General features: G+C 44.8%; 1 protein-coding gene and 1 long non-coding RNA gene across 8 annotated transcripts in view; one reads left to right on the top strand and one right to left on the bottom strand.

Annotated features, from left to right (window-relative positions):
* Positions 1-11,059: 11,059 nt before the first annotated feature.
* LOC139268436 (uncharacterized) lies at positions 11,060-12,945 on the bottom strand. Its single transcript, XR_011594028.1, has 2 exons — positions 12,221-12,945; positions 11,060-11,489 (listed from the first exon to the last, which is right to left on the bottom strand). It is a non-coding gene; the product is annotated as an uncharacterized lncRNA (long non-coding RNA).
* znf644b (zinc finger protein 644b) overlaps positions 12,465-22,102 on the top strand; it is a 129,923-nt gene continuing 120,285 nt past the window's right edge. For 6 of the 7 annotated variants that reach the window (XM_070886567.1, XM_070886573.1, XM_070886571.1 and 3 more), the window contains exon 1: positions 12,465-12,826. The gene's annotated coding sequence lies outside the window, so the exon portion shown is untranslated. Of the gene's footprint in view, positions 12,827-13,886; positions 13,976-22,102 lie in introns of all 7 variants that reach the window. The other variant, XM_070886568.1, reaches the window with a different exon arrangement.

Here is a 22,102-nt window from a genome sequence, read left to right as displayed (position 1 = left end):
CTGTTTCTATTTCAGATTTCCAGCATCTGCAGTATTTATTTTGCTTTTGTCCTGCTGCCTCTCTCCAGTCTCATTGCAGCCTCCACTCCAAGGGCACAATTTTCTGGAGCACGCCACTTTTTCTGGCCTAAGTTAAAAAATACAAATTTCACCAATCAATGTGCACCAGTGTAACTCAGTTAATTACGATTTTTTTAGGTTCATTTTTTTTGAGTCAAGGCGGGCGTAACCTGCCACTCGTGCCAATTCTGGCCATTTAGGCAAGTTTGGTCAGCTGCAATTTACTCCAATTCTTCAGGCCGGCGTATATAGCCTCTGTAGAAAAATCTTCTGGTGAGTTAAGAAAATCGGCGCAGGTAAGTAAATCAGCGCAGCAGATGCCCGGACAGCAGCAGCAGGAGAGGTAAGAGAGAGTGGGAGAGAGGCGGGGGAAGCCTTTTGGGCAGAGTTAGGAGCGGGGACCTGGAGGGAGGAGGCTGTTCGGCCTGGGATAGGTGTGGGGACCGGGAGGCCATTCAGCCAGGGATAGGTGTGGGGACTGGGTCCGGCATCAGGAGGAGAGACTTTAATAATTTAATAGAGATAAGTTGCTGCAATGTTTAATGTGCTTGGTAAATTGCTGCAATGTTTAATGTGCTTGGTAAGTTGCTGCAATGTTTAATGTGCTTGGTAAGTTGCTGCAATGTTTAATGTGCTTGGTAAGTTGCTGCAATGTTTAATGTGCTTGAGCAGGTTGTTGTGAGCTGGCTCTATGTGGATGCATTGGTTGTAATTTACCAAAATTACCTGGATTCTGGGGAGGTACCAGCAGATTAGAAAACTGCAAATGTAACGCCATTATTTTAAAAAAGAGGCAGACAAAAAGCAGGGAACTATAGACCAGTTAGCTTAACATCTGTGGTTGGGAAAATGTTGGAGTCCATTATTAAAGAAGCAGTAGCAGGACATTTGGAAAAGCAAAATTCGGTCAGGCAGTGTCAGCATGGCATCACGGAGACATGGCTCCAGGGTGACCAAGGCTGAGAACTCAACATCCAGGGGTATTCAACATTTAGGAAGGATAGACAGAAAGGAAAAGGAGGCGGGGTGGCATTGCTAGTTAAAGAGGAAATTAATGCAATAGTAAGAAAGGACATTAGCTTGGATGATGTGGAATCGGTATGGGTGGAGATACGGAATACCAAGGAGCAGAAAACGTTAGTGGGAGTTGTGTACAGATCACCAAACAGTAGTAGTAAGGTTGGGGACAACATCAAACAAGAAATTAGGGATGCATGCAATAAAGATACAGCAGTTATCATGGGTGACTTTAATCTACATATTGATTGGGCTAACCAAGCTGGTAGCAATGTGGTGGAGGAGGATTTCCTGGAATGTATTTGGGATGGTTTTCTAGACCAATATGTCGAGGAAGCAACTAGGGAGCTGGCCATCCTAGACTGGGTGATGTGTAATGAGAAAGGATTAATGGCAATCTTGTTGTGTGAGGCCCCTTGGGGAAGAGTGACCATAATATGGTAGAATTCTTTATTAAGATGGAGAGTGACACAGTTAATTCAGAAACTAGGGTCCTGAACTTCAGGAAAGGTAACTTCGATGGTTTGAGGTGTGAATTAGCTAGAATAGACTGGCAAATAATACTTAAAGGGTTGACGGTGGATTAGGCAATGGCAAACATTTAAAGATCACATGGATGAACTTCAGCAATTATACATCCCTGTCTGGAGTAAAAATAAAATGGGGAAGGTGGCTCAACCGTGGGGATTTAATAATGGGAAATGTGGAAATGGCTGAGACCTTAAACAATTATTTTGCTTCGGTCTTCACAGTGGAAGACACAAAAACCATGCCAAAAATTGCTGGTCATGGCAATGTGGGAAGGGAGGACCTTGAGATAATCACCATCACTAGGGGGGTAGTGCTGGACAGGCTAATGGGACTCAAGGTAGACAAGTCCCCTGGTCCTGATGAAATGCATCCCAGGGTATTAAAAGAGATGGCGGAAGTTATAGCAGATGCATTCGTTATAATCTACCAAAAGTCTCTGGACTCTGGGGAGGTACCAGCGGATTGGAAAGCAACTAATGTAACGCCTCTGTTTAAAAAAGGGGGCAGACAAAAGGCAGGTAACTATTGGCCGGTTAGTTTAACATTTGTAGTGGGGGAAATGCTTGAAGCTATCATTAAGGAAGAAATAGCGGGACATCTAGACAGGAATAGTGCAATCAAGCAGACGCAACATGTATTCATGAAAGGGAAATCATGTTTAACTAATTTACTGGAATTCTTTGAGGATATAACGAGCATGGTGGATAGAGGTGTACCGATGGATGTGGTGTATTTAGATTTCCAAAAGGCATTCGATAAGGTGCCACACAAAAGGTCACTGCAGAAGATAAAGTTATGTGGAGTCAGAGGAAATGTAATAGCATGGATAGAGAATTGGCTAGCTAACAGAAAACAGAGAGTCGGGATAAATGGGTCCTTTTCGGGTTGGAAATCGGTGGTTAGTGGTGTGCCACAGGGATCGGTGCTGGGACCACAACTGTTTACAATATACATAGATGACCTGGAAGAGGGGACAGAGTGTAGTGTAACAAAATTTGCAGATGACACAAAGATTAGTGGGAAAGCGGGTTGTGTAGAGGACACAGAGAGGCTGCAAAGAGATTTAGATAGGTTAAGCGAATGGGCTAAGGTTTGGCAGATGGAATACAATGTCGGAAAATGTGAGGTCATCCACCTTGGAAAAAAAAACAGTAAAAGGGAATATTATTTGAATGGGGAGAAATTACAACATGCTGCGGTGCAGAGGGACCTGGGGGTCCTTGTGCATGAAACTCTTTTGAGTTTACCTGCAAAACATAAAGACATTAAACGGTGCCACCCGACCTGGGTGACACTCCAGACATTTACAAGGCCCTTTTTTTTTTTTTTCCCCCCCTTTTTTTTTTGTGTTTTTTTTTTTTTTTTGGGGCACTAGAATCACAATTTTCCCCAGTGCCCCCTATAAAAGGGAAGGGGGACACTAAAAGCACCGGCAATTAAAACAAATTAAACTTAAAAACGTAAAATCAAATTAAAATTTGGTTGCCGGGCGTGATGATGCACTCCAGTCCCTCCGGTGCCCACCTCTCGCGGAAGGCCGCGAGCGTACCGGTGGACACCGCGTGCTCCATCTCCAAGGACACCCTGGACCGGATGTAAGAGCGGAAGAGAGGCAGGCAGTCAGGTTGAACGACCCCCTCGACTGCCCGCTGCCTGGACCGGCTGATGGCACCCTTGGCCGTGCCCAGGAGCAGTCCTACGAGGAGGCCCTCGGACCTACCCGCTCCCTTCCGCACAGGGTGCCCAAAGATCAGGAGAGTGGGACTGAAGTGCAGCCAGAATTTCAGGAGCAGCCCCTTCAAATAATGGAACAGGGGCTGCAACCTTGTGCACTCAATAAAAACATGGAACACGGACTCCTCCAGACCGCAGAAATTGCAGGCGGCCTGGGAGTCCATGAACCGGCTTAAAAATTTGTTGCACGGCACTGCTCCGTGCACCACCCTCCAGGCCAAGTCCCCGATGAATAGTGGGAGGACCCCTGCGTAGAGTGCCCTCCATCGGGGACCCCTGCCTCCTCCGGACGGCAAGATGGTACGCCATGGCGTGTCCGGACGGCCGGCGAGGATGGCAAAGTTGAGGGTGTGCAGGAGCAGCCCGTACAGGAAACCCCTCCGCGCGGAACTGAAAGGCACGGAGGGGATTTCCCCGAGGCGGCTCAAGTTGTGAGGCGCCGGCCCCCGAGGGAGGTTCCGGGGTTTGGCGCCGATGAGGAATTCCGTCCGGACGGGGGTCAGTTCGGACGGGATCTCCCCACGTGCTTGAGCCTCCTCGATGCACCTAACGGAGTCAGGGCCCAGAGCTGTTTTTAGCGACTCGATGGCATCGGCCACGTGGCGGACGTTGGCAGAGTTTAGGCGCCGCGCCAGCGTGTCTGGCGCCATCCAGCCCGCTCCTCCGCCATCGTCCTTGTGCATGAATCCCAAAAAGTTAGTTTGCAGGTGCAGCAGGTAATCAGGATCGCAAATGGAATGTTGGCCTTCATTGCGAGAGGGATGGTGCACAAAAGCAGGGAGGTCCTGCTGCAACTGCATAGGGTATTGGTGAGGCTGCACCTGGAGTACTGCATGCAGTTTTGGTCATCTTTCTTAAGGAAGGATATACTAGCTTTGGAGGGGGTACAGAGACGATTCACTAGGCTGATTCTGGAGATGAGGGGTTTACCTTATGATGATAGATTGAATAGACTGGGTCTTTACTCGTTGGAGTCCAGAAGGATGATGGGTGATCTTATAGAAACATTTAAAATAATGAAAGGGATAGACAAGATCGAGGCAGAGAGGTTGTTTCCACTGGTCGGGGAGACTAGAACTAGGGGGCACAGCCTCAAAATATGGGGGAGCCAATTTAAAACCAAGTTGAGAAGGAATTTCTTCTCCCAGAGGGTTGTGAATCTGTGGAATTCTCTGCCCAAGGAAGCAGTTGAGGCTAGCTCATTGAATGTATTCAAATCACAGATAAATAGATTTTTAACCAATAAGGGAATTAAGGGTTACGGGGAGCGGGCGGGTAAGTGGAGCTGAGTCCACGGCCAGATCAGCCATGATCTTGTTGAATGGCGGAGCAGGCTCGAGGGGCTAGATGGTCTACTCCTGTTCCTAATTCTTATGTTCTTATGTTCGAACAAGGGAAATTAGGGATAATGTTAAATCCAAGGAAAAGCAACAAACCTGAGGACTGGGAGAAATTTAGAATTCAGCAGAGGAGGACAAAGGGTTTAATTAAGAGGGGGGAAAATAGAGTACGAGAAGAAGCTTGCCGGGAACATAAAAACTGACTGCAAAAGCTTCTATAGATATGTGAAGAGAAAAAGATTAGTGAAGACAAATGTAGGTCCCTTGCAGTCTGATTCAGGGGAAATTATAATGGGGAACAAAGAAATGGCAGACCAATTGAATAAATACTTCCGTTCTGTTTTCACGAAGGAAGACAAAAATAACCTTCCGGAAGTACTAGGGGACCGAGGGTCTAGTGAGAAGGAGGTGTAAGGGATTTTTGCTCTGCCCAATTACAGGGGTCTTTGGTGGCTGTTGGAGTATTGGGCCTCTCTGTCCCTTCTCGGGGAAGGTCCAGCAGCTTATGGCTCGCTGACCACTAAACTGGCGCTTGCGAAGCGCCCTAGCACCCCTATCTGGTTCTAAGCTCAGAATTTTGGTGGATTATGAGCTTCCACAAGGGAAAACAAATCACTCAGAGACAAGTGGTCCTTGGAACAAAAAAAACGGGTAAGTCCAATTTATTAACCACGGTAAGTTTCCAACAAGGTCAAACTTCATCAAAACACAGATCTGACACACACTTATAAACTATGAAAATCTATGGGAAGAAACGGACACAACGAAAACCTTACACAATTTTACCTTTACAAGACAGTTCTAACATCACCCCCACCCCCCTTTTTACTTGACTGACCTAGGATGACATTTGGAAAAAGAAAACCCCAGGATAATACTTATGATCCCTTTTTGACAGTTATTCCTTTTAGCCTTAGGATGGTTGGTTTACTGGGTAGCTGGAGTGAATGTTGCCTCTCCCAGTTACTTCGGTCTCCGGTTCTTCAGCTGGTTGGCCTTGGTGCGTTGTTCGGTGTGCGGCTCGGCTTCTTGAGATGATGTTGGGCCTCTCGGTAGTTGGGTTGTATATTCTGCACACAAGTCGAGTCCAGGGCCCGTTTGATGGTAGGTTTCCCAGCCGGTAACAGTCCGTCTCCGTTCTCTCTCGGATTCTGTCAGTCTGTGACTGCTACTGCTTCTTGACTCCTTCTCCTACTGCTCCAGCGGCTTCTCTCCTTCCTCACTGCTCCAGGGGCTTCCTCTCTGTTCCTTACTGCTCCAGCGGCTTCTCTCCTTCCTCACTGCTCCAGCGGCTTCCTCTCTGTTCTCCCAGTGGTTCTCTAGGTCCTATATTTGTACCCAATTGTGTAAGTTTGGGCGGGGAGATAGCTTTGAATGTTTAATCAGAAGATGTTCATAATTTGATTAGGGGTGAGTCATATTTTCAAACTGGGCCAGGAAGTCCCCATTGGTTGAGGATTTCCCTGCTTCAGGCCTGACTCGACTCCTGATTGGCCTGCCAGAATGCACTTTTCCCCCATTGGCCAGTGCCTCTGTCTCGCTTGTGAGCCAGACACCACAATGTCTGTATCCGCCCACACGTTTCCCAGCCTGCCTAGTCTGAGGATTTTATTTGGCCAAAAATGTTAATTTAAAATGTATAGAACGATCCCATTTAGTTTTCTTGTCCTTAGGGTGTTCCAATAAAATGCGGCCGTGGATTTTCGAACCTTACAGAGGAACTGAAGGATATCCTTATTAGGCGAGAAATTGTGTTAGGGAAATCGATGGGATTGAAGGCCGATAATTCCCCAGGGCCAGATAGTCTGCATCCCAGAGTACTTAAGGAAGTGGCCCTAGAAATAGTGGATGCATTGGTGATCATTTTCCAAAAGTCTATTGACTCTGGATCAGTTACTTTGGACTGGAGGGTAGCTAATGTAACACCACTTTTTAAAAAGGGAGAGAGAAAGCAGGTAATTATAGACCGGTTAGCCTGACATCAGTAGTGGGGAAAATGTTGGAATCAATTATTAAGCAGCGTATTTGGAAAGCAGTGACAGAATCGGTCCAAGTCAGCATGGATTTATGAAAGGAAAATCATGCTTGACAAATCTTCTGGAATTTTTTGAGGCCGTAACTAGGAATTTTTTGAGGATGTGGACAAGGGAGAACCAATGGATGTGGTGTATTTGGACTTTCAAAAGTCTTTTGACAAGGTCCCACACAAGAGAATGGTGTGCAAAATCAAAGCACATGGTATTGGGGGTAATATACTGACGTGGATAGGGAACTGGTTGGCAGACAGGAAGCAGAGAGTCGGGATAAATGGGTCCTTTTCAGAATGGCAGGCAGTGACTAATGGAGTGTCGCAGGGCTCAGTGCTGGGACCCCAGCTCTTTACAATATACATCAATGATTTGGATGAAGGAATTGAGTGTAATAGCTCCAAGTTTGCAGATGACACTAAACTGGGTGGCGGTGTGAGCTGTGAGGGGGGACGCTAGGAGGCTGCAGGCTGACTTGGACAGGTTAGGTGAGTGGGCAAATGCATGACAGAGGCAGTATAATGTGGATAAATTTGAGGTTATCCACTTTGGGGGCAAAAACGCGGACAGAATATTATCTGAATGGCGGCAAATTAGGAAAAGGGGAGGTGCAACGAGACCTGGGTGTCATGGTTCATCAGTCATTGAAAGTTGGCATACAGGTACAGCAGGCGGTGAAGAAGGCAAATGGTATGTTGGCCTTCATAGCTAGGGGATTTGAGTATAGGAGCAGGGAGGTCTTACTACAGTTGTGCAGACCCTTGGTGAAGCCTCACCAGGAATATTGTGTTCAGTTTTGGTCTCCTAATCTGAGGAAGGACGTTCTTGCTATTGAGGGAGTGCAGCGAAGGTTCACCAGACCGATTCCTGGGATGGCAGGACTGACATATGAGGAGAGACTGGATCAACTGGGCCTTTATACACTGGAGTTTCGAAGGATGAGAGGGGATATCATAGAAACATATAAGATTCTGACGGGACGGGACAGATTAGATGCGGGTAGAATGTTCCCGATGTTAGGGAAGTCCAGAACCAGGGGATACAGACTTAGGATAAGGGGTAGGCCATTTAGGACTGAGATGAGGAGAAACTTCTTCACTCAGAGAGTTGTTAACCTGTGGAATTCCCTGCCGCAGAGAGTTGTTAATACCAGTTCATTGGATATATTCAAAAGGGAGTTAGATATGGCCCTTACGGCTAAGGGGATCAAGGGGTATGGAGAGAAAGATGAAAGGGATACTGAGGGAATGATCAGCCATGATCTTATTGAATGGTGGTGCAGGCCCGAAGGGCCGAATGGCCTACTCCTGCACCTATTTTCTATGTTTCTATGAAGGGGAAGTCATGTTTGACAAATTTGTTGCCGTTCTTTGAGGATGTAACGAACAGGGTGAATAAAGGGGAACCAGTGGTGTGGTGTATTTGGACTTCCAGTAGACACTTGACAAGGTGCAACATAAAAGGTTACTGCACAAGATAAAAGTTCACGGGGTTGGGGGTAATATACTAGCATGGATAGAAGATTGGCTCACAAACAGAAAACAGAGTCGGGATAAATGATTCATTCTCTGGTTGGCAACCAGTAACTAGTGGAGTGCCGCATGGATCAGTGCTGGGACCCCAGCTATTTACAATCTATATTAACGACTTGGAAGTAGGGACTGAGTGTAACGTAGCCAAGTTTGCTGATGATACAAAGAAAGAAAAGCAATGTGTGAGGAGGACACAAAGAAATCTGCAAAAGGACATAGACAGGCTAAGTGAATGGGCAACAATTTGGCAAATAGCGTATAATGTCGTAAAGTGTGAGATCATGCATTTTGGCAGAGAAAAATCAAAGAGAAAGTTATTATTCAAATGGAGAAAGATTGCAAAATGCCGCAGTACAGCGGGACCTGGGGGTACTTGTGCATGAAACACAAAAGGATAGTATGCAGGTATAGCAAGTGATCAGGAAGGCCAATGGTATCTTGGCCTTTATTGCAAAGGGGATGGAGTATAAAAACAGGGAAGTCTTGCTACAGCTATATAAGGTATTGGTGAGGCCACACCTGATATACTGCGTGCAGTTTTGGTTTCCATATTTACGAAAGGATATACTTACTTTGGAGACAGTTCAGAGAAGGTTCACTAAGTTGATTCTGGGGATGAGGGAGTTGACTTCTACTCATTGGAATTCTGAAGAATGAGAGGTGATCTTATCGAAATGTTGAGATTATGAGGATGTGGATGCAGAGAGGATGTTTCCACTGATGGGGGAGACTAGAACTAGAGGGCATGAACTTCGAATAAGGGGCCGCCCATTTAAAACTGAGATGAGGAGAAATTTCTTCTCTCAGAGGGTGGTAAATCTGTGGCATTCGCTGCCTCAGAGAGCTGTGGAAGTTGGGCCATTGAATAAATTTAAGACAGAAATAGACAGTTTCTTAAATAATAAGGGAATAAGGGGTTACGGGGAGCGGGCAGGAAATTGGAGCTGAGTCCATGATCAGATCAGCCATGATCATATTGAATGGCGGAGCAGGCTTGAGGGGCCATGTAACCTACTCCTCTTCCTATTTCTTATGTTCTTATGTCACTTACCAGCCTCAGCCCGCATTGTATCCTTGGTTACTGTGGCAACCCAATCTTTTTGGCGCAGATCTTGGGCTCCACCCCCAAAACTAACCGACAGGTTAGGCTACGCTAAAATGCAGAATTCAAACGGGGAAAACAAACAATGGGCGTAACTCTTCAAGTACGCCAAAAAACAGCTTTGGGGAAAATTGAGACCCAAATTTGTCTCAGTCACCAGCTCTGACAGCCAGTGGCCTCTCCTTACTCCCAACCTGCTCCATCCCCGAGAGCTACTTCCCTCTATCAATCTTCCCTCTTCTACCAATTCTTCCCCCCCCACCCCTCTACCAATCTTGCCCCACCCTGAGAGCTGGTGTTCTCTTGGTGCTCCCAATTTACCTCTGCCCAGAGGAGGGCTGTATTGCCAAGTTCCTGCCCTTATATACTTTAACATGCTTATTGCCTTTATGTACTTTAATGTACTTACTACAATTTTACTAAGATAGTAAAAGGCCTGGTTAAACACAATAGGAACTTAGTGCAACCTTTCGAAAGCCTCATTAGCACTCACCATGTGTGGAGACTAAAACTGAGGCCTAACTAAGGTCTTGTACAAATATGCTTTGTTTTACAGTGTATTTCCTGTAAATGCAACCTGTAAGTCCTAGCTATTGCTTCACAGCATTGGTCATGAACCTTTAGAGATTTGTGCAATCGGATGCCCAGATCTCTTTATTTCTCCATCATCAGATCCAAATCCATCTACAACCATTTTCTTCCTATGGGCTTTCAGCCAGTTCTCAATCCAGAGAGTAGATTGCCACTAATACCCATGCAATCAATCATGTAGAGAAGCTTCTTATGCAGTATCTTATCCAACACTTTTTGAAAACCCAGGTAATGTCTACCGGGCTTTCCTTATTAGCTATTTTGATGACTTCTTAAAAGAATACAATCCAATTAGTAAGACAAGATCTTTTTTTTCCTGAAGGTATTTGGGTGTCCCTGATATGTCCTTCTCCACGTAATCATATAGTACATCCCTAATGATTCCAACGCTCATGAAGCTCGACACCATCCAGGACAAAGCAGCCCGCTTGATCGGCACTCCATCCACAACCTTAAACATTCCCTCCCTCCACCACCGGCGCACTGTGGCTGCAGTGTGCACCATCTACAAGATGCACTGCAGCAACTCGCCAAGGCTTCTTCGGCAGCACTTCCAAAATCGGTGACCTCTACCACCTAGAAGGACAAGGGCAGTCGGCGCATGGGAACACCATCACCTCCACGTTCCCCTCCAAGTCACACATCATCCTGACTTGGAAGTATATTGTCATTCCTTCATCATCGCTGGGTCAAAATCCCGGAACTCCCTCCCTAACAGCTCCGTGGAAGTACCTTCATCACACAGACTGCAGCGGTTCAAGGTGGCTCACCACCACCTTCCCAAGGGCAATTAGGGATGGGCAATAAATGATGGCCTTGCCGGTGGCGCCCACGTCCCATGAACAAATGAAAACAAATTCCCTCAAGCATCTTCCCTGTTACTGACATCAAGTTAATGGATCTATAGTTACCCAGAACTCCCTTATTAAAGGTCAGAACTACATTAGTCTTTTACCAGTATGGGGAACTGTCCTCTACTCCAGCGAGCTATTTAAAGTTATGAGCAAGGGCCTCGAACAGGTTCTGCCCCATTTTTTTGAGAACCCTCAGATGTGTATCATTTGGAGCGACTGCCCTACAAATCTTAAGGTTCCTAATACTATCTAAAACAATATGTTCATCTAATTTAATATTAACCATTTTATTGACATCATTAAATTCTGCCAGTTGAGCATCATCTTCAAGAGTGAAGACCGATGCAAAGTACTCATTTAGTAACTCCGCCATACTGAGACTCCTTCGTAATTTGTCCTTGTAATATCTTTCAATGGCTCAATACAGTCTTTGACAGTCCTCTGACTCTTCACATAACTGAAAAAGCTTTTCCCATTACTACCAGTGTTGTCCACGATCCATTAACCTTTTAGCTGGTATGAGTGAAGATTTGGAAATCTGTTTGTTTTATTTCACTCCCATCATTTTCCATTTGAAATTTAAAATGGTGCTGTTGTCCTTCACTGCTCAAGCTTGGTGAATGGCTGTGAAGTCATTTGTTGAATTATTTTGCTTCCATCATGTAACAAGCAGTTAGATATGAAAGCAAGTTATCCCTTTTCTGAAAAAAATGGAAACAGTATTATTCCCGAATAGGATATGTACTGTGTGAAGAAATGTAAACACAAGGGCTAAAAATAAGCATTGTATTTGAAAAGGACTTGGTTGGTGAAAAATACTTAACAGATCAACATTAATTATATGCTGGTGATGGAGCTGCCATTAGAGCAGAGAAAGGAAATGTTGTGGAATTTTGAAAGGAAGCATGCTTAAATTGCAAATGAAGCATGCTTAAATTGCAAATGAGCAGATAAATTGTTGGTCAGCAGTTCCTGAGACTGTGCTGTCCAGTACCAGCAACTTCTCTCCTATAAAGGCTGGAGTCAACAGACTCGAGTCAGTAGTACTCCAGTAAATATCTTCCTGCATATTACTTTCAAGATTTTCTTTGCAATAACTTCCTTATAAAATGTGCTTGCAAATATTTTTTTAAATAAGTGCACATTGAAATGATTTCTCCATGAGTAATCATGTAGGATTGATTTGTATTTTTGATAGTGCGAGGATTTCTGATCTGGATGTTTATTTTTCTCAGTACATATAAACTACAATTTTATTTGGCCTTTTCTGCTGAAGGCCTGTATGCTCTGCTTTCCCAAACGTCTCATGGGGGGGGGGGGTTGGAAAGCTTGCCCAATGGCCATCAATTTTTATTTTGTGGCAGTATGAAACTAGCGTCGAGTTTCCTTCGTTTTGACACTTTATGGGTTTTAAAAAAAAATAAACACCTGCCTTATGCTGATTTATTTATGCTCTGGTTGAAAGTGTATTCGCATTGCCATCGCGACGTCCAGGGTACTGCCAGAAAGGCGTAGGGTTTAAACAACAAATTATTTGTGTGAGAGAGAGAGAGAGAGAGTAAAAAACAAAATCCTGCTAACACCTGGCCACCATTTGCATGCTTCCCAAAAAGCCCAGTTGCAGCGGCTGCCACTTTAAACCAAGAGAGGCGCCTGAGCTGCCCAGGAAGGCGCTTCCACTGCCGCCACCGAGGGGGAGCACGCACTACGCGGGGACAAAGGACTCTGCCTTTTGGCCGGGTAGCCGGGCGCCGCACCGCTCGTTCCGCTAGCAATCCGACCGAGAGGCGACCTCCCGCGCTGGGGAACGGCGGCTCCCGAGCTGGCGGTGGGCCGGCCGCGGCGCTCGGCTTCCCGCCGTCCATCATCCCCCCCCCCTGTCACCACCCGCCTCTTCCAACCACCCCAATACCACCACCTCTCCCGCAAGCCGTCACCATCTTCGCACAATAGTAAGCCAAAATGGCGGCGGTGGAATGGATGGAGGACGACTGCCGACAATAAAGCAGCCCGCTCCGCGCACCTCCTTGTGCCAAAGGTACGTTTGCGCGTTTCCTTTTTTTTGTGTGTGTGTCGCAGCAGGTCACCGGGGAAAGGTGGGGGTAGAATGGCGGCCGGTGGTGGGGGTTCGGCTGGGGTTCGCTCTCGGGTTTTTAATTCTCTGTTCCCCCACCCGCCCGCCCCTCCATTGGTTGGGTTGTGGCTTTGGACCCAGTGAACACGGCAGCGTGACATGTTCACGCTCAGGCAAATCAGGCGGGATGGGGCACACGGGCTTCCATGTCTTCCTTGCCACGCAACATGACATTTCGGACCAATTCTTGCCACTTCTTGGGTTGATCATTGCATTTCCCACCCCCCAACATACAAAAAAAAAGTTGGGTTTATCCTGTGTTTAAATTTTTTACATTTTGAGCCTCCATACTTTTTTTGTGCATTATTTCTTTTCGAATATCTTCTGCAACTCGAGACACACACACATACACACTGAAATCTATTCTGTGAGAACACAGTGGCATTGATTCTGGGAAAAATGGGGGAGCTTGTCAGGAGTGTGTTGTAGGAATTAAAAGGAACTGTTCTTCGAAGCTCCCTGGCTCTCTTCCCCACCCCCCAACTTGGATTGCTAGTCTTGAAATATGTCCCAATATTTAATTTGCATGGTGTTAGGTGGTTTTTGTCACCAAAGAATAGTACCAAGGCCAATGATATGCAACAACATTAACCTTTGGATTCTTGTATGTAAGGCAATTGATGTTTTTTAAAAATGCCATTTATAGGGTAATGGCTGTTCAATGGATCTGAAAGTAAATTAAATCGGATATGAAGTATAATGTAATAAATTTATGTTTTTAAGTGTTTGCATAACATTTCTAACTTGTGCAAACTGTACATTTTGTGGTCATGAGATTTTCTTTTGGATGCGCTTAATAAAAAGCTACAATTTATAATTCAGCTCTTGAAATGCAAGGTGCCAAAAAGTTCAGCTAGTATATTACTAACTGCATAACAATGTAGTTTTCAAATTTTTATTGCGATTGTATCGTATTAGATTAGAAATACTAAGGTGTGATGCAATATTTTCTTGGTTATTGCAGAAAATGGGTAATGGATGCTGTTCTTTATGCATGTTTGGTCTAGAATGCCTGCTTAAGAGTTTCAAAAATGATCTCAACAATGGAAACCGGTTAGTAATAGAGAATTAACTTGCATTTTTATAGAGTCTGCTTTACAGCCAATGGATTATTTTTGAAATACAGTAACTATTGTGTAGCCAAACGGTGTCCTTTTGTGCACAGCAAGATCCCACAAAGTGACTGGTTAATCAGTCTGATGGTTGAGGGAGAGTTGTTGGCTATAAAAGTGCTTTGTTGGTTGTAAAGCGCTTTGAGATGTCCAGTGGTCGTGAAAGGCGCTATATAAATCCAAGTTTTTTTTTCCCCCTGTGGAACAAGTTCTACCTGCCTTTCTTGGATCTGTACAGTATAAACATGTATGGCTTTCAACGTTCCATTTTTATGCTTTGGTCTGATCTACTTCTTGAAATTTACTTTAGTGCAGGATTCTTGTGGGGTGGGGCAAGGTGTTAAGGGATCTGGTGGAAGGTGTGTAGCATACAGAATGCTCAGCTTCCTCCTGCTTGTCACCCTATTTAATTCATGCGATTGTCACAATAATTGCTTTCACCATATTTCAAATATTTGCAAGCTGTCTATGGCCAGGGAGTAGGGCAAGTACTCATTTAAAAGCCCCAATTTTAATTGGTTTCAAATGTGATTGCTTGGTTTGCTTAGGGAATCCCTGCATTCCAAGTTGAATGCTTCCTTGGCATATAATTTTGTTGCTGTTTTATTTAACATTTAGTTTAAAAAGTTCTAATCTTGCTGATAAAAGTTGCAAGATGGATTATTTTCATGTAAGCAGAAAGTCAGCTGGGTGTCTGAATAATACTTGATTGTCACCACCATCTAATTAAACTTAACAGATTTGCTTCATGAATATAGGTTAGCAAAGTTACAGAAGTGAGGAATGCTAAATTTGTCAACTAAAAATGGTACAAAGACTTGCAGTTACACATTTCTATCAAAAGTTGCATCTGTTTCGACCCGGTGCAATGACCTCTAAAGATTTTGCAACATTACACTGTAGTGGAAAGCTATAGTACCCTGTATGGAAACCATTTGATCGAGTAACTTCCCCTTCAGAAGTTGGGATGAATCTGTTAGCTAGATCTGTGAATACAACATTTTTGCATAAGATTGCATATCTAAACTTCATACATTGCCTTCTTTCATTAGATCTGCTTAAAAGTAATGTTGGAAACTGCACACATGTATTCTTTAAGCACTGAATTCCTACTTCAATACATATTAAAGAATATTACAATACAGAAACAAGTAATTTGGCCCATTATGTTTGCACAGTGGGGTCATGTGTATAGGAATTGCCCATTTGATTTTTTTTCCCAAATGTATCTTGGGTAACTAGCTTAACTCTGCATAAATTGTACTCCGTTTCCAGTCACGTGGATAAGTGGGCCATAAGACTCCTGCTGAGTGCAATGGAAATATGGTGTGGCTGGTTAGAAGAGCAGTGTGCTTGTTGCTTTGGGTACCATTGATGCATAGAATTTTTAATTGCATGCAACCTGATAGAACTTTGCAGGCTAAAGGGAATTGCTCACTTTTTCTAATATTGTCTCGCTCGGGTTAAGTAATTTTTTCTTTACCAGCCGATCAATGGTAAGCGCTCTCCATTCCTCAGTATCTAATGTATGAGGAGGATTTTGCGCATGTTTCACATTTCTGAAATGTCAAGTGTTTTTTTTTTTAAAAAGAGGGGGAAAAAAACTTTTTTGTTCTCCTGAAATTTTTACGCACCTTTACAGTTATTAAACTCTGATCTCGGGTTGTGCTTACATGCTGAAATTAGACTTTATGGCCTTAAAGGGATAGTCCTACTTAAACACGAGTCCACCTCAGCAGCAGATTAATACATGTTACATTCTATAATGTTCTTGTCATTATGAAGCAATGAATCATTTGACTTACTTGAGCAATGCCAAGGGAGATTGGTTTATCAATTTTGTAAATGCCTTAATGTGGTTGTTGGCCTCTCAATTTAGCCACCACCTTGTTATTTCTGAGTCAGAACCACTGAAACATGGTATTTGTGCAGTGCGCCATTCCTCTTTGCAACTTCATTACTTTCAGTGAAGAATCAAGACTTCTGAGAGGCAAGGCTTAGATTTATTTTTTTGTACTAACATTGGATATGGCAAAAAGATGGCACGGCCATGATTGGGAAGTCAACTGCTTTGTGATGGTGTTTTTTTTCTAATGAATAGTCAAGGATATTCATATGAATATGCAAGTCATTATAGCACCTTAATTGGAGGCACCTTTTGTAATTTATGCACCTGTGAGTATGTTCACAGGTAAGGGGGCACTCGGCTTTATTTGTTAATTTAATATAGTTGTAGAGCTGTTGCAATGAGTGGCTTAGCTAGTCATTTGATGTTCACAAGACTCAATAAAACCCCAGTCAGTTGGGTCTAGGTCATCCACGATGAGGCATGCAGCTGTGAGCCTAGTGGATGAATTGGTAATGTGTAGTGTGATAAACTTTTGTTAATAAACCAACTAGTTCTTAATAGCAATGTGTTGCTATGAATTCTTAAGCAAAGATACCCATGAAGCAAATATATTACACCCTTCAACAAAGATCAATCTCTTTCCCTCCCTGTTGTTGAAGCTGTCTTTCCTTGTCTGCTCTCCAAAAGGTAGCGACTCTTACTGGGGTTTGGGGTCTGTTGGTGTCAACAGGTTTTTGATACCTTGTCCTAGAAGTCATTCTTCAGATGTGAACCGTGATGACTGACTGTTCAGCCATACATTGTAACCAAGTCCAATCCAATTTACATGTGTTTTCCACCAAAAGTCCTGGAACAGTGTTTTGGAGCAGGAACCTTGGCTGATTTTTCCATTCCCACTGTCCCTGTTCCAGAGATGGTAAACCCAGTTTTAGTGCCTCTCCACTGCCACTACACTGAAATCAGCTAACAGCATTAAGGATCAAATCTATGGTCTTCAATGACTCAGTCCCACAGAATTGATGTTCCAGATGTTGAACAGTGCCACTGGGCAACACAATTTGGGAGAATGCAGCCTCCTGATAGATGGACATTAAAAATGAGTGTCTCTCATAGTGCTATACCAGTATTGACTTTTGGAAAAGACTTGAAAGTGCAAAAGTATCTTTTGAGTAGCACCTGACATTTGTAGCTTGGATGTGTATTACAGAAGACACCCACGGAAGATCAGCACTCTTACAAGTCTGGTATAATTGCAAGCTCCCAAAGACTCCAGCTGCAATGTAAGAATTAGTAACATGAGTAGGCCATACAGTCCCTCGAGCCTGCTCGCTATTCAGTAAGATCATGGATGATGTTCGGTCTCAACTCCACTTTCCTGCCCCATATCCCTTGATTCCCCATATTCCCTCAAAATCTGTCGATTTCAGCCTTGAATATACTCAATGATTCAGCATACACAGCCCTTTAAGATTCACAACTCTGAGTGAAGAAATGCCTCCTTATCTCAGTCTTAAATGTCCGACCTCTTGTCCTGAGACTATGCCCTCTATTTCTAGAATCTCCAGCCAGCATCTATTTTTTCAAATCCCCCTCAGAATCTTGGTTCAATGAGATCACCTCTCATTCATCTAAACTTCAGAGTATAGGCCCATTTCTACTCCATCTCTCCTCATAGGACAATCATTCCAGGAATCAATCTAGTGAACCTTTGTTGCACAGCCTCTAAGGCAAGTATATGCTTCTTCAGATAAGGAGACCAAAACTGTGCACAGTACTCCAGTGTGGTCTCACCAAGGCCCTATACAATTGCAACAAGACTTCCTTACTCTTGTACTCCAACCCCCTTGCAATAAAGGCCAACATGCCATTTGCCGCCTTCATTTCTTGCTATCACTGCATGCTAACTCCATGTTTCCTGTACGAGGGCACCTAAATCTCTCCTGAAAATTATCATTAAAAAATATATTCTGGTTATTCACTTTGGTAGGAAGAATAGAAAAACCTCACATTTCCCCACATACTCCATCCGCCATGTTATTGCCCACTCACTTAACCTGTCTATATCCCTTTGCAGGCTCTTTGTGTCCTTCTCACAGCTTATTTTTTCCCTACCTTTGTATCGTCAGCAAATTTGGATACATTACACTTTGGTCCTGTCACCTACGTCATTAATATAGATTGTGAATAGCTGAGGCCCTTGTGGCACCCCAATACTTAAAGCGTGCCCACCTGAAAATGACCCGTTCATCTATTCTGTTTTCCACTCGTTACGCAATCTTCTATTCGTGCTAATATATTGCCCCCAACCTCATGAGCCCTTATCTTGCGTAACAATCTTTTATGTGGCACCTTAGCGAATGTCTTGGAAATCCAAATAAGCAATATCCATGGGTTCCTCTTTATCCTGTTAGTTACATCCTCAAACAATTCTAATAAATTTGTCAAACATGATTTCCCTTTCATGAAACCATGTTGACTCTGCCTAATCATATTATGGTATTCTAAGTGCCCTGTCACCATTTCCTTAATAATGGATTCCAGCATTTTCCTGACGACTGATGTCAGGCTAACTGGCTTGTAGTTCCCTATTTTCTTTCTCCCTCTTGAATACATTTGCTACCTTCCACTATGCTGGGACTGTTCTAGAATCAAGGGAATTTTGGAATATCTTCTTAGGCAGTCCCCCTGAGTCGAGGATGACTTGCTACCACACTAAAAGAGTTCTCAGATGACTGAAGAGTCCAATGCAGGAACTCGAGTCTCTGTCACAGGTAGGGCAGATGGTGGTTGGAGGAACGGGAGGTTGGGGTGCCTGGATTGCCGTGCGCTCCTTCCGCTGTCTACGCTTGGCTGCAGCTTGCTCTCGGCGATGAGACTCGGTGTTCAGCACCTTCCCGGATGCTTTTCCTCCACTTGAGCGGTCTTGGGCCAGGGATTCCCAGGTGTCGGTGGGGCTGTTGCACTTTTTCAAGGATGCTTTGAGGGTGTCCTTGAAGCGTTTCCTCTGCCCACCTGGGGCTCGCTTGCCGTGTCGAAGCTCCGAGTAGAGCGCTTGCTTTGGGCGTCTTGTGTCAGGCATGCGGGCGATGTGGCCCGTCCAACGGAGCTGATCGAGCGTGGTCAATGCTTCGACGCTGGGAATGTTGGCATATGCGAGAACACTGATGTCGCTGGCCTATTCTGCCAAAGGATTTGCAGGATCTTGCGGACGCAGCGCTGGTGGTACTTCTCTAGTGTTTTGAGGTGTCTGCTGTATATAGTCCACGTCTCTGAACGATTATAGGAGGGCGGTTATCACTACTGCCCTGTAGACCATAAGCTTGAGGTCCTGGTCTTCAAACACTCACTTCCTCTGGCAACTGAAAGCTGCACTGAACCTATTCATCGACGTCTGCCCTTGCTGACAGTAGGCTCCCGAGGTATGGAAAATGGTCCATGTTGTCCAAGGCCTCGTCATGGATTTTGATAACCGGGGGTGGGGGCAGTGCTGTGTGGCGGGGTCAGGTTGGTAGAGGACCTTTGTCTTACGGATGTTTAGTGTAAGGCCCATGCTCTCGTATGCTTTGGTAAAGATGTTGACGATGGCTTGTAGTTCGGCCTCCAAGTGTGCGCAGACGCAGGCGTTGTCTGCGCACTATAGTTCAATGACAGAGGATGAGACGACCTTGGATCTGGTCTGGAGGCGGCGGAGGTTGAACAGATTCCCATTTGTTCTATAATTTAGCTCCACTCCAGCAGGGAGCTTGCTGTGGGTGAGGTGGATCATTGCAGCAAGGAAGATCGAAGAGAGCGTTGGTGCGATGACACAGCCTTGCTTGACCCTGGTCCGGACATGAATTGGGTCTGTGGTGGATCCGTTGATCAAGATCACGGCTTGCATGTCGTGGAGCAGGTGGAGGACAGCCGAAACGAAGGAGGCTCTCCATAATCTCTCATGGTTGACAGTGTCGAAGGCCATGTACAAAAGGCCATGTACCGGGGTTGGTGTTCCCTGCATTTCTCTTGTAATTGCCGCGCGGTGAAGATCATGTCTGTTGTGCCCCTTAGGGGCGGAATCCACATTGCGACTCTGGGAGGAGCTCTTCAGTCACAAGGAGAAGGTGATTGAGAAGGATTCTTGCAAAGACTTTCCCTGTGGCCGACAGCAGGGAAACTCCTCTGTAGTTACCGCAGTCGGACTTGTCACCTTTTTTGAAGATGGTCACGATTACAGCGTCTCTCAGATCTCCTGGCATGCTCTCCTCCTTCCAGATAAGAGAAATGAGATTGTGTATTCGCGCCAATAGTGCTTCTCCACCAAGTTTTAATCCTTCGGTGGGGATTCCATCTGCTCCTGAGGCCTTGTTGTTCTTCACCTGTCTGATGGCTTTTCTACCTCGTGCCAGGCAGGGGTTGTGCTGAGATGGTGGTGGGTAGCATGCTGCGGGATGGATTTGAGGAAACTCGTGTCGAAGACAGAGTCTCAGTTCAAGAGATCTTCGAAATGCCCCTTCCAGCGGGCACTGAGTCTCCCTGTCCTTGATGAGTACCTCTCCATTCTTGGCCAATATCACAACCACTGCATCCACTATCTCTGCAGGCATCTCTTGAACCCGAGGATGTAGGCTATCAGGTCCAGGGGATTTGTTGGCTTTTAGTTCCATTAGTTATTCAAGAACCTTTTCTCTACTAATCTTAGTTCTTCAATCTCATTAGCACCTTGGTTCCCCACTATTTCTGGTATGCTTTTTGTGTCTTCTACTGCGAAGTCAGATACAAAATATTTCTTTAAAGTCTCCCCATTATAATTTCTCGTGCCTCAGCCTCTAAGGGACAAATAAATGCCTTTGCTACTCTTCTTTTCTACATATTTGTAGAAGCTCTTATAATCCGTTTATATATTTCTTGCTAGTTTACACTCATTCTATTTTCTCCCTTTTTATCATTTTGTTGATCATCCTTTGCTGGTTTTGTAAGCTGTCCCAATCCTCTGGCTTACTGCTATTCTTTGCAACATTATAAGTCTCTCTTAATCTAATACTACAGGTACAGCGTCGAAAATCTGGAAGTCTCTGGACCGAAGCCATTCCTGATTCTGCGTATTTCCGGACTTCAAATGTCTTTCCAACATCCTGAGTCCGGAAACGCCTGGGCCAGATAGGTAGGGGAGGGGCGGTCAGGCTGCCAAGGTATTTCTGAGAGTACGGTACTAGATGTATGGAAAATTCCACTTCCATTCTTTCATACTCTTACTAAAAACTTGCCCAAAACAGGTTAACTTTATTACATTCCCAAACATGTAGCTCATTATTTCAGACTCTCTTACAAAATATCCTATTTTGAGAATACCTATTCTGGCAAAGTGACAGGTGAGTAAGCTTTTTTTTCTCTTTTAAAATGGAGTCCGTGCCGATTTTTGTTTGAATGTCGCTTGTGCTTTGATGTAAGGGCGGGGCGGAGGGGGTTCAGAGGTCCGGCAGGGGTGTCTGGATTTCATAGAAATGTAGAAACATAGAAAATAGGTGCAAGAGTAGGCCATTCGGTCTTTCGAGCATGCACCACCAATCAATAAGATCATGGCTGATCATTCCCTCAGTACCCATTTCCTGCTTTCTCTCCATACCCCTTGATACTTTTAGCCGTAAGGGCCATATCTAACTCCCTCTTGAATATATCCAATGAACTGGCATCAACAACACTCTGCAGTAGGGAATTCCACAGGTTAACAACTCTGAGTGAAGAAGTTTCTCCTCATCTCAGTCCAAAATGGCCTACCCCTTATCCTAAGACTGTGTGCCCTGGTTCTGGACTTCCCCAACATCAGGAACATTCTACACGCATCGAGCCTGTCCCGTTCCGTCAGAATCTTATGTTTCTATGAGATCCCCTCTCATCCTTCTGAACTCCAATGTGTAAAGGCCCAGTTGATCCTGTGTCTCCTCATATGTCAGTCCTGCCATTCTGGGAATCAGTCTGGTGAACCTTCGCTGCATTCCCTCAATAGCAAGAACATCCGTCCTCAGATTAGGAGACCAAAACTGAACACAATATTCCAGGTGAGGCCTCATCAAGGCCCTGTACAACTGCAGTAAGACCTTCCTGCTCCGATACTCAAATCCCCTAGCTATGAAGGCCAACATATCATTTGCCGCCTTCAGCGCCTGCTGTACCTGTATGCCAACTTTCAATGACTGATGTACCATGACACCCAGGTCTCGTTGCATCTCCCCTTTTCCTAAT

This window comes from Pristiophorus japonicus, chromosome 8 (assembly GCF_044704955.1).
Source record: "Pristiophorus japonicus isolate sPriJap1 chromosome 8, sPriJap1.hap1, whole genome shotgun sequence".
Taxonomy (NCBI): Eukaryota; Metazoa; Chordata; class Chondrichthyes; family Pristiophoridae; genus Pristiophorus; species Pristiophorus japonicus.
The sequence above is the reverse complement of the archived record's forward strand: the minus strand, read 5'-3'. Positions and strand labels throughout refer to the sequence as shown.